The sequence below is a fragment of the Carlito syrichta genome, unplaced genomic scaffold (assembly GCF_000164805.1).
Source record: "Carlito syrichta isolate Samal-C Ts95f unplaced genomic scaffold, Tarsius_syrichta-2.0.1 Scaffold309294, whole genome shotgun sequence".
Classification (NCBI taxonomy): Eukaryota; Metazoa; Chordata; class Mammalia; order Primates; family Tarsiidae; genus Carlito; species Carlito syrichta.
Window position 1 is genome coordinate 647931 of NW_007253390.1, and position 9609 is coordinate 657539.

A 9609-nucleotide genomic window follows, 5' to 3' on the forward strand; every position below is an offset into this window, starting at 1 on the left:
CCCAGCATCTCTTTCTGATGGAAATTCTTGTTTCCCTTCTAGACAATAATCCTCCAAGAATCCACAGAGACTTTGACAGGCAATGTGCTTCGGCAAGCCATGCTCTGCATTGTGGCCTTGAGGTTCCTTTCCTACCATCACCCCTTCAGAGCCCTTGGGTCTTTGGTGCTGACAGCATTTGGGTTGGGAAAAAGGGCAAGGTTTGGGGGCTGTGGGCGGCAGGCCCCATTGCTGCCACTTTATCTGCCTGCATCCTGAGGTGGTGGTGGGGGGATTGTAATTTTACTGTTGGAAGGCTATTAGGACACCCAGGATAGGGAAGCTTCTCCCAGCAGTCAAGGTCTTCCTTCCCTGGAGAATAGGCCATTGGAAAGTGTTTGAGGCTCAAGTCCCCACTGTCTCCTGCACCTCAGAGAGAACAGGAGAGAAAACACCCCAAGAGGGTCCTGGAGACATAACCCAGCCTCTCACAGAGACCCCCCGCAAAGCCCCTGGTCACTCCTCGCCTCTCTTCCCAGCCAGGTGAATCCACCATTCTACTTATCCCAGAAACTGGACCTGGTCAATGCAGGCATCTCTAGCACCTTCTCTCTGCCACTCATCGTGCCCAGTCTGGACCTAAGGGAGAGTTCTAATCTCTACATCCAGGTAGTCCCCACCCTTTGCTGGGGATCTCCATGGGGAGGATTTGTCTTTGGGGTCACCTCCTGCCCTCTTCCTGCTCTGATGCCTCCTTCAGAGCCCATAACCCTGTGGCCCTTAGGCTGCTCAGGCACTCGGGGCTGCCTTATCCTGACCTGTCCTCCCAGGGATGGCCTATGCTCCTGTGTCCATCCATGTCCTAAATGTGCCTATCCATGCACTATCACTAAGGCTCACAACAGCCTCAGTGTTGGGAGGAGATAGTCTAATAATAAAAATCCATAGATCCTATGGAACAACGGACCGGTAGACTGCCAAATCTTCCCAAGCATGCTAGCTTTAAAAATAGAAGTTTCCAGCCAGACACAGTGGCTCATACTGGTAGTTCCAGCATTTTGGGAGGCCAAGGTGAGAAGATTGCTTGAGCCCAGGAGTTCAAGACCAGCCTAGGAACTCTGACAAGAGACCTGCTTTAGCTCACCTAATTCTGAGCAGCCTGCATCCTGAGACAAAGGAGTGATTTCCACATCACATCCACATAGTGAGAACTCATTTCTATTTAATTAATAAACAAACAAACAAATAAATAAAAATAAAAATAGAAGATTCCTGAATCTGACGGAATAACTCCCTAATGGTGAGAGTTGCATGGGAGCTGACTTTGTTGGAGAGAACTGCTCAATGCCTGCATTTTCCTATTTGGCCTGCGATTTGGACCTGGTATCTGGTCTAGTCTTCAGTGAGGCCAAGAAAGGTCTGTCCCAGGGGGAGCAGAGTGACAGAGAGAATGCCTGAGATGGGAGAGCTGGGCTGGTGCCACTTCCTTCCTCCCAAGGAAGGAGACAGGGACATGGGGGAGTGTCCCCAAGGAGCTGAGATGGTGCTGTGGCAGTCTATTCTCCAGGATACTCCATGTCTCCTCACTTGCCAGACGGTGCAGGCCTTAGATGACATGTTACAAGCTCTTGTGATGGACGATATGAACCCCAACATGCTCATACTGCAAAACTTCCTGGAGGTAAGTGGCTGTGAAAATCAGAGAAACTAAAACCCCATATTAATTCTGGTATGTTTGGGAGGAAAGGAAATAATATTAAGATTGTCTGGGTGTTGTTCTAAAACTTCAGCATGTATAAGCAAAAAAAGTCCTGTCTCCTCACTGAAGTGTTGTTCAGAGGATGGTGTTTTTGAACACCGGCCATCAGGCTGCGGACCTGTTTCTGTTCAGAACTGGAGTATGTTGGAACTTTATCAATAATAACCTTTATATCCATGTCAGACTTTAATCTTCAAAGTATTTTCCCTATTGCAGTATCTGACATTGCTCTATGATAGAGACGACCTCAGAGCCCACCCATCCAGGCTACTTTTATATTTCTTAATATAATCCCGATCAGAGACTCAAAGCATTACAAATCACGTCTTTAATCATCTTTAGAGCATTTCAAATATTTTTAGTTACGACAAATTGTCATCTCCTGAGCGTGAGTTTGAGAAATAGACAGGAGTCACTTGAAACCAACTTTTGTGAACAAGATGATAATCAACTAGGGTAATATGATTTTGCGTAAAACATTAAGTGTGACTACAAATAAGGAGACAAAATTTCCCAAGTATCTTATATAAGGACCTTGACAAGGGCTGTATCTAGAGGGAAAATTGTCCATATTTAGGTGAGTGATACAGTTATTTTGGAATGGATCACTTCTGCTATGTTTGTTGGAAAGCATTTTTGTACTTTTTAGGCAGCCTCATTATAAATGTAGTAGCAAACATTATGTTGAACTTGGAGTTTATGGAGAATGAAGATGTAAAATCCTGGCCCTAGTCAGGGGGACATCCTCAAGAGATCTGTTATTGGATTTCTCATTATCCAATGATAAATGGTGTGCCACAAAAGCACTGCAAACATTTCATAGTGGAGGAATCCGTTTATTTTGATAAATACAGTTAAAATTTGTTGATTTGTTGGTTTTTGTTTTTGAGACAGGGTCTCACTCTGTTGCCCAGGCTGGAGTGCAGTGGCTCAATTCCAGCTTACTGCAGCCTTGACCCCCTAGGTTCAAGCGATCCTCCCACCTTAGCCTCCCCAGTAGCTGGGACTACAGACATGTGCCACCACACTCAGCTAATGTTTTGATTTATGGAAGAGATGAGGTCCCACTATGTTGTCCAGGCTGGTCTCGAGCTCCTGGGCTCAAGCAGTCCTCCTGCCTCAGTCCCTCAAAGTGCTGGGATTATAGCCATGAGCCATCGTGACTGACCAAAATATGTTATTTTTATAGGCAACACAATTTAGATACTTGCTACTTTGAGGTAATTCTTAAAACAAAAATTCAAGTGCATATATTTTAGACATAATTTTTCTCACAAAATTACATGACAACATATTGCAGCATCCTTTATTTCACATTTGACTTTGCACAGTTGAATCGAAAAGGTCATTTGTGCAAAAATATTTGAGGGCTAAATGGTTTTCTTAAGGGCCTTCCTTTTCCTTTTGTCTTTATTTTTTCCATTGAAAAAATTAATTTAATTATAATTTACATATAGTCTAACTCACCCCTTTTAGTGTGTAGTTCTGTGGGTTTTGACAAACGCATAATGGTCATATAACCACAACCACAATCAAGCTATAGAGTAGTTCCATCATTCCTACATTTTCCCCCCATGAATCAACCCCTTCCCCACCTTCTGCCCCTGGCAATGGCTGATTTGTTTTCTGTTTCTATAATGCTGCCTTTTCTAAAATGTTGTAAATAGAATTATGCCGTATATAGTTTCTGGAGTCTTTTTTCACTTAGCATAATGCATTTGAGATTCATCTAGGGTGTTGTGTGTATCAGTCGTTTGTTTCTTTTGCTTTTTTCACTGTGTAGATGGATCACAGTTTGTGCATCCATTTTCCAGTTAAGGAACTTTGGGATTGTTTCCAGTTTGATTACAAAGAAAGCTGCTGTAAATTTTTGCATTCAGGCTTTAGTATGAGCATGACATTTTCACTTGGGTAAATACCTGGGAGTAGGATTGCTGTACCGTATGGCATGAGTTTGCTTAGGATACTTCCAAAGTGGCCTTGCCATTTTGCATTTCTACCAGCAATGTGTGAGAGTTCTAGTTGTTCTGCCTCCCTGCAGCAAGTGTTATCATCAGTGTTCTATTTTAGTGATTTTTTACAGATCTTTGTGATTTTAACTTGGGCGTCTTAATTACTAATGATACTAGGTGTCTTTTCATAAACTTATTTTCCATCTGTATTCTGCTTTGGTGAAGTATCTAGTCAAATCTTTTGCCCTTTTTTATTGGGTTGTTCTCTTATTTGGAGGTTTTGAGGGGTCTTTGTATGTTCTGTATATGTCTTTTTTCAGATATGTGATTTGCAGACATTTCCTATTTCGTAGCTTGACTTTTTATTCTCTTAACAGTGTCTTTTGAAGAACCACAGGTATTCATTTTGATAAAGTCAAAATGATTAATTATTTCTTTCATGGTCATACATTTATTGTATTATCTAGGAATTTTTGCCTTAAGTAAGGTTTTAAATATTTACTCTTGTTTTCTTCCAGATTCTTATCTGAATTATCTGATCAATTCTGAATTAATTTTTGTATTGGAAGTCTGATATGGGTGGTGATTTTGTTTGTTTGTTCTACACGACTGTCTATTACGGGGTATAATGCTCTGGGAGAAAGCCCACCCTGAAGGGCACCTGTCCAGCAGCTAGAATACAGCATACACTTTTCCAAAGGTTTGCACTGAGAAGGACACAGGCTCCTCCCACCTGGTGGCATCTCAACCTAGTTGCTAGTGTAGTAATTATACTTACAGGAGTGTTGGGAGGATATGGTAAGTTATTACACTCAGAATACTTACCTGTGTCTCTATTATTATTAATTTCCAGAAATTAATGGCTCTGAATCTCATCCTTCAGAGACAACTTTACCCCTGCCCCTGGCCTAGCTAAGGGAGGGGTTGTGTAGATACAAGGACTTCAACTCCCCATCTTACCCCATTCCTCCTTGTTCTCTGCTTTGTCATTCAACCTCTAAGGCACTGTGCTGTTTTTAAACATTCCTGTAGGAGGAGACTTAGAAGGTAGTGGGTGAAGTGCCAGAGATTCCTAAACACATTCTTGCTTTGCCAAGTTCATGGGGCTGTGCACTCTGGTGCTTGCCATAGCTCTCTTGCTTGTCCTTTTGTCCATCAGGGATATGGAATCAAGAAAAGGAAGAGAGCCAGATACAGTGGCTCACATCTGTAATACCAGTGCTTTGAAAGGCAGAGGTAGGAAGATCACTTGAGGCCAGGAGTTTGAGATCAGCCTGGGCAACATAGTGAGAGCCCTGTCTCCAGAAATGATCAAAATAGCTAGCCGAGTATGATGACTCACACCTGTAGTCTTAGCTACTTGGGAGGCTGAGGCAGGAGGATCACTTAAGTCCAGGAGTTTGAGGCTGCAGTGAACTATAAGTGTGCCACTGCACCCCAGTCTGGGTGACAGAGTGAGACCCTGTCTCTATTAAAAAAGAAGGAGGAGAAGGAGGAGGAGGAGGGAAAGGAGAGGAAGAAGAGGAAAAGAGAGAAAGAAAGGAAAGGTAAAGAGCAGTGCTCCCACAGAAGGGATGCTGACTAGGCCTCTTTGCTCCTTTTCCAGATCATCTTGCCTTGGTCATCGTCAGACAAAGTGCATGAGCAGATCCGGGCCTTGGGCACTATTTCCCGGCTACTGAGGTTTATTTGCAATTTCTCCGAACTTTCAGTGAGTGTCTGGGGTGGGGAGAAAGGCGGACGTTTCTCTGCACATGGAGTACCTGAGTGAGCTGTAACTCTGTAGGGGGTAACTGGAGGGTGGGTGGTCAGAGTACAGAGTAGCTTCCCCCTTTATTTTGCATTAGCGTCCTTTCTTTTCCCATAGAATCAGAAGCTTGTCTTGTTTGTTTGGTTTGCCCTTGACTGAGTGAGTTCTAACTAGGCAGACACATCTCAGCTTTGTCAGGGACCTTGCCCTGGATAGCCTGGTTGGGTCCACAGCTTTCACTGACTAACATGTTTCAGGGATCTGGTTGCCCCATTTCCCTGGGTGCTGGTTTGGAAAGTTTTTCTCAGCCAGGTCAGAGTGTGGAGATGGTCAGGTTGGGGGGACACATGTAGGCAACGGACTTAGTGATACAGAAGGGCAGTAGGCTGGAGAGGGAAGCTGGTCATGAGGGCATGGGGGGAGAAGCTCCTTACAGGATGGTGGAGACATAAGCATTTTCTCTTCCTGGCAGCACATGACAGAGTTCTGGATGAGCGGGAAACTGACGGGCATCTTCGGTCTCTTCTGCATGGACTCCAACAGTGAGATCAGCATGAAGGCATCAGAGGCATTGCATTACCTCTTCAAAACCCTTGTGCTTCAGAGAAGTAAGCAGTGGGAGCCCAGATGGCCACCTTGCTGCAGCTGGGGGGAGCCACGAGTGACAAGAGCAAATCGGCATTGTTCACTCAGTGCCTATATTGTATCAGGCCATGCCAAAGAATAGTTCCTTCTCACAAGGGCGCCGGAGTGATTATGCTCTGGTGCTCCAAGACGAGACAGCCCTGTTACCAGCAGATCTGGAAACTTTATCTGCATGAGCTCTGACTCCTCTTTTAGGAGATCCTAAGAGAGTCCTTGAAAAAACAATCCCTTAGGATCTCAGGTGCTGCCACCCATGTGATCAACTTGGATACTCAATATTTTCCAGTCACTGCTCAGCATAAGAGTGGGGAAAAGAACATCCTTCCTCAGGGAGCACATTTGGGAGAAAATCAAAGATGCAGAATAGTTGCACATACTTACAGAGGTGCCAAGAGAATTGGGAAAATATTCCCCAAAGGACTTTCAGAACCCCTGGCTTCCTGTGATTCAGTAGGGGCATACTTCCGGTAAGGGTGCTTGCCCAGCACCTGCAGGTGGGAAGTGTCCACACTCTGGCCCTGTGCAGGAACAGTCCTGCAAGTGGACCAGACTGCGTCACCCACCACAATCTCCTTCCCCCCACTGGCCTGGTGCTGGGGAATCCTTCCCATTCTGTTGGGCGAGTGTTATTTCACTCTGTTGATCTTCTTTGGGGTTTGGAGGACAAATCAGGAAGGGTGTGATCCTTATTCCCTGTTAAGGCCCTGCCCCCCTTAATTGTTGTTTTTGGATAGGAGGTATGAAACAGAAGACAGAGATCATCCTGAAGGATTTACAGAAGCATTTCCACGGGGAGTGGTTTGCCAGTATACAGAACCTCACATTGGTAACCCTCGCTCTCCACCATGCGTGGATGCCCAGATGGGGAGCTTTGACAGGGGAGAAGAAGGGCTGGGGAGAGATTGTGGTAGGCCTGGGTGGGGCCACAGAGAACTGATCTCCCATACAGGGAGTGTCTCCAAAGTTCAAGATATCAGGGACGGTAGACTGGAAGGGCAAGACCCATTTCCCTAGCTGCACTTGAGCAGACTGAAATTTGAAGTCACTGAGAGAGTTCTTTAAAAGAAGTACAGTCAACCCAACTGTGCATCTGCAGATTGTGCCATTGTGCCTTAAGTGTGGCCTAGCTTTAATCTTACTTATCCAGCCAAGGCATCTTGGTTGTCCTAGGTATGGTGTCCCAGGCTCTTTCAACTCAAATCACTCTAGCCAGAAATCTGGGAGTCATGCTTTCCTCTTTCTTCCCCCTACTCTCCACATCCAGTTCCACACCAAGTCTGTCCACTCTGCCTTCTACATAGCTCTCGAATCTCCACTCTGCTCCACCGTGGCTACTCTGACTCGGTTCACCATCATCTCTTCCCTGGGTCTTGGAGCAGCCTCTTACCGACCTTCCTGTTTCCAACCACGATCTTTATCACACCATTTTCTGTACTGCAGGCAGAGAACTATTTCTGCAGTACAAATCTCATCATATTATTTCCCTTCAGACTTGCGTGGACTCCCCCGTCCTTATTCTAAAGCCCAAACTTTTCCACTTGGCCCATGAGGCCCTTCACGGTCTGGCCCCACCATCACTGTCTTGCCTCGTCTTCTCTCAATCCCCCTTTTCCTCCTGGCAGGACACAGTAGTCAGACTGAATGCCTGTCCACTCCAAGCCTTTGCACATTCTGCTCCCTTTGCCTGGAACTCTTTCCCCACGTTCCCAGGGTAGGAACTCCAGGATGCCTTCTCTGATCTGTCAAGTCTAACTTCAGCACCCCCACCACGTTCCTTATCGCCATGTCTCACACTGCACTAGAACCACCGGTTTACTTTCCCTGACCTAATGTGAATTCCTTGAAGGCAGAGGCAGTGAGTTTCTTGTTCAGAGCTGTCCCCAGCTCCCAGCGGTAGAACCAGGCACAGAGTTGGGACTCAATATTGTTTGCTACTTTCTTTGGATTGCTCCAACTCCCTAGACATCAGACCCATTTCCGATTGACTTACCCAATTGCATTCCAAATTTAGAATAGAAATGCCTTTAGCATTGTCCTCGGTATCATGTTGTCTGACCATTGCTCCTTGCTGGGGACATCAGAGCTGGTGGCACTCTGAAGCTTGCCTCACACCATAGAATAGCCAGATGCTGGTTAGGGACAGCCTCCTCCGGACCCTGGTTCACTGGTCTCTTTGGAGGCCAGAGGCTTTGGGGCAGCCCCAGAGTGGGATGTTGGCATTACAAAGACAGCTGTTGTTCTTTTCTCTTCAGTTCTTCAAGAAATACCTGACCCCCGAGGAGAGAGCAGACATGCTCATGGTGGCCATGGAGGCCATGACAAATACCAGCAGACACAGCGTGTCTGCAGCTTCCACGATGTTAAAGATGATCCTGAAGTACACCCTTCCAGAGATTGGAAAGGTAGCAGCTCTGGGGGACCTAATGACTCAAGGTCAAATGAAGGACTCTTCCTTTCTCTTCTGTTTTGGGTCTTTTCTGCTTTGTTTCCTACTGGCTTGTGTTTAAGGAATCACAACCCTTTAACCCAGAGAAGAAAAGGCCAAATGAGGAGTTGTTTGTGATGCTGGAAAAGGCCCTTTCATGGGAAGGGGTGGCCGTCTGGCATCACGTCCACCAGGAAGGGAAGAAGAATTGAGTCAAAACTGTAGCAAGAGAAGACGACCAGGGGCTCCTGGGACAAGGAGAGACCTCAGCCATCCCTCTTGCCGCTAGACAGTATGGTAGACATGCCGGTTTGTGGGAGCTTTTTTCATTTGGGTGGGAAAATGAACAGTCACGGGTGGGGTGCGTGTGTACATATATATATAAACTTATGACACACTGAGATGAATAAGAGATGGGATACAGAGTCTACTTTATCAGAGGTGGGACTAGTTTACAGTAGAATTAAGACAGAAGTTTATCTTTATCCTTTCTGATATACCATTTTAAAAGATCTTCTGGACTGATGGATGCACTCTCATTTTAACGGCCTAACCCACTTTTTTACCTTGCTCATGACATGTCTACAGTAGGTCCTGCTAGCAGTTTCTGGGTCTTACACTTTCTACTTCCCTGGCCTGGAGAGCCATTTGATTGAATGTCTCAGAGCAGACTACTGATAAGCTCTGAGAGTTGGAGGGGATTCCGGAGGCCAAGTACTCCAACTTCCCAATTGATGCTTGTAATCTCTTCTAGAGGACTCTAGACCTCTGGGCAGCTGGATTGTTTTGAGAGCAATACTACTTTAAACCACTACCTTAAACCATAGCTCATTTTTGTGAATCACCTTTTTAAAAAAAAAAAATTGGGCAATCCCTTCAGGTCCCCTCCCACTGCTTTTCTGTCCTCTCAATAAATCCTGTTTTTGTTTTTTTTTTAGTTGGAGTCTCACTCAATCGCCCAGACTGGAGTGCAGTGGCTGCTCCCGGACACCGCAGCCTTGCCTGCTGGGCTCCGGCGGTCCTTCCGCCTCAGCCTTCCGAGTAGCCGGAATTACAGGCATGCGCTACCATGCCCAGCTGATTTTTTTATTTATTGTAG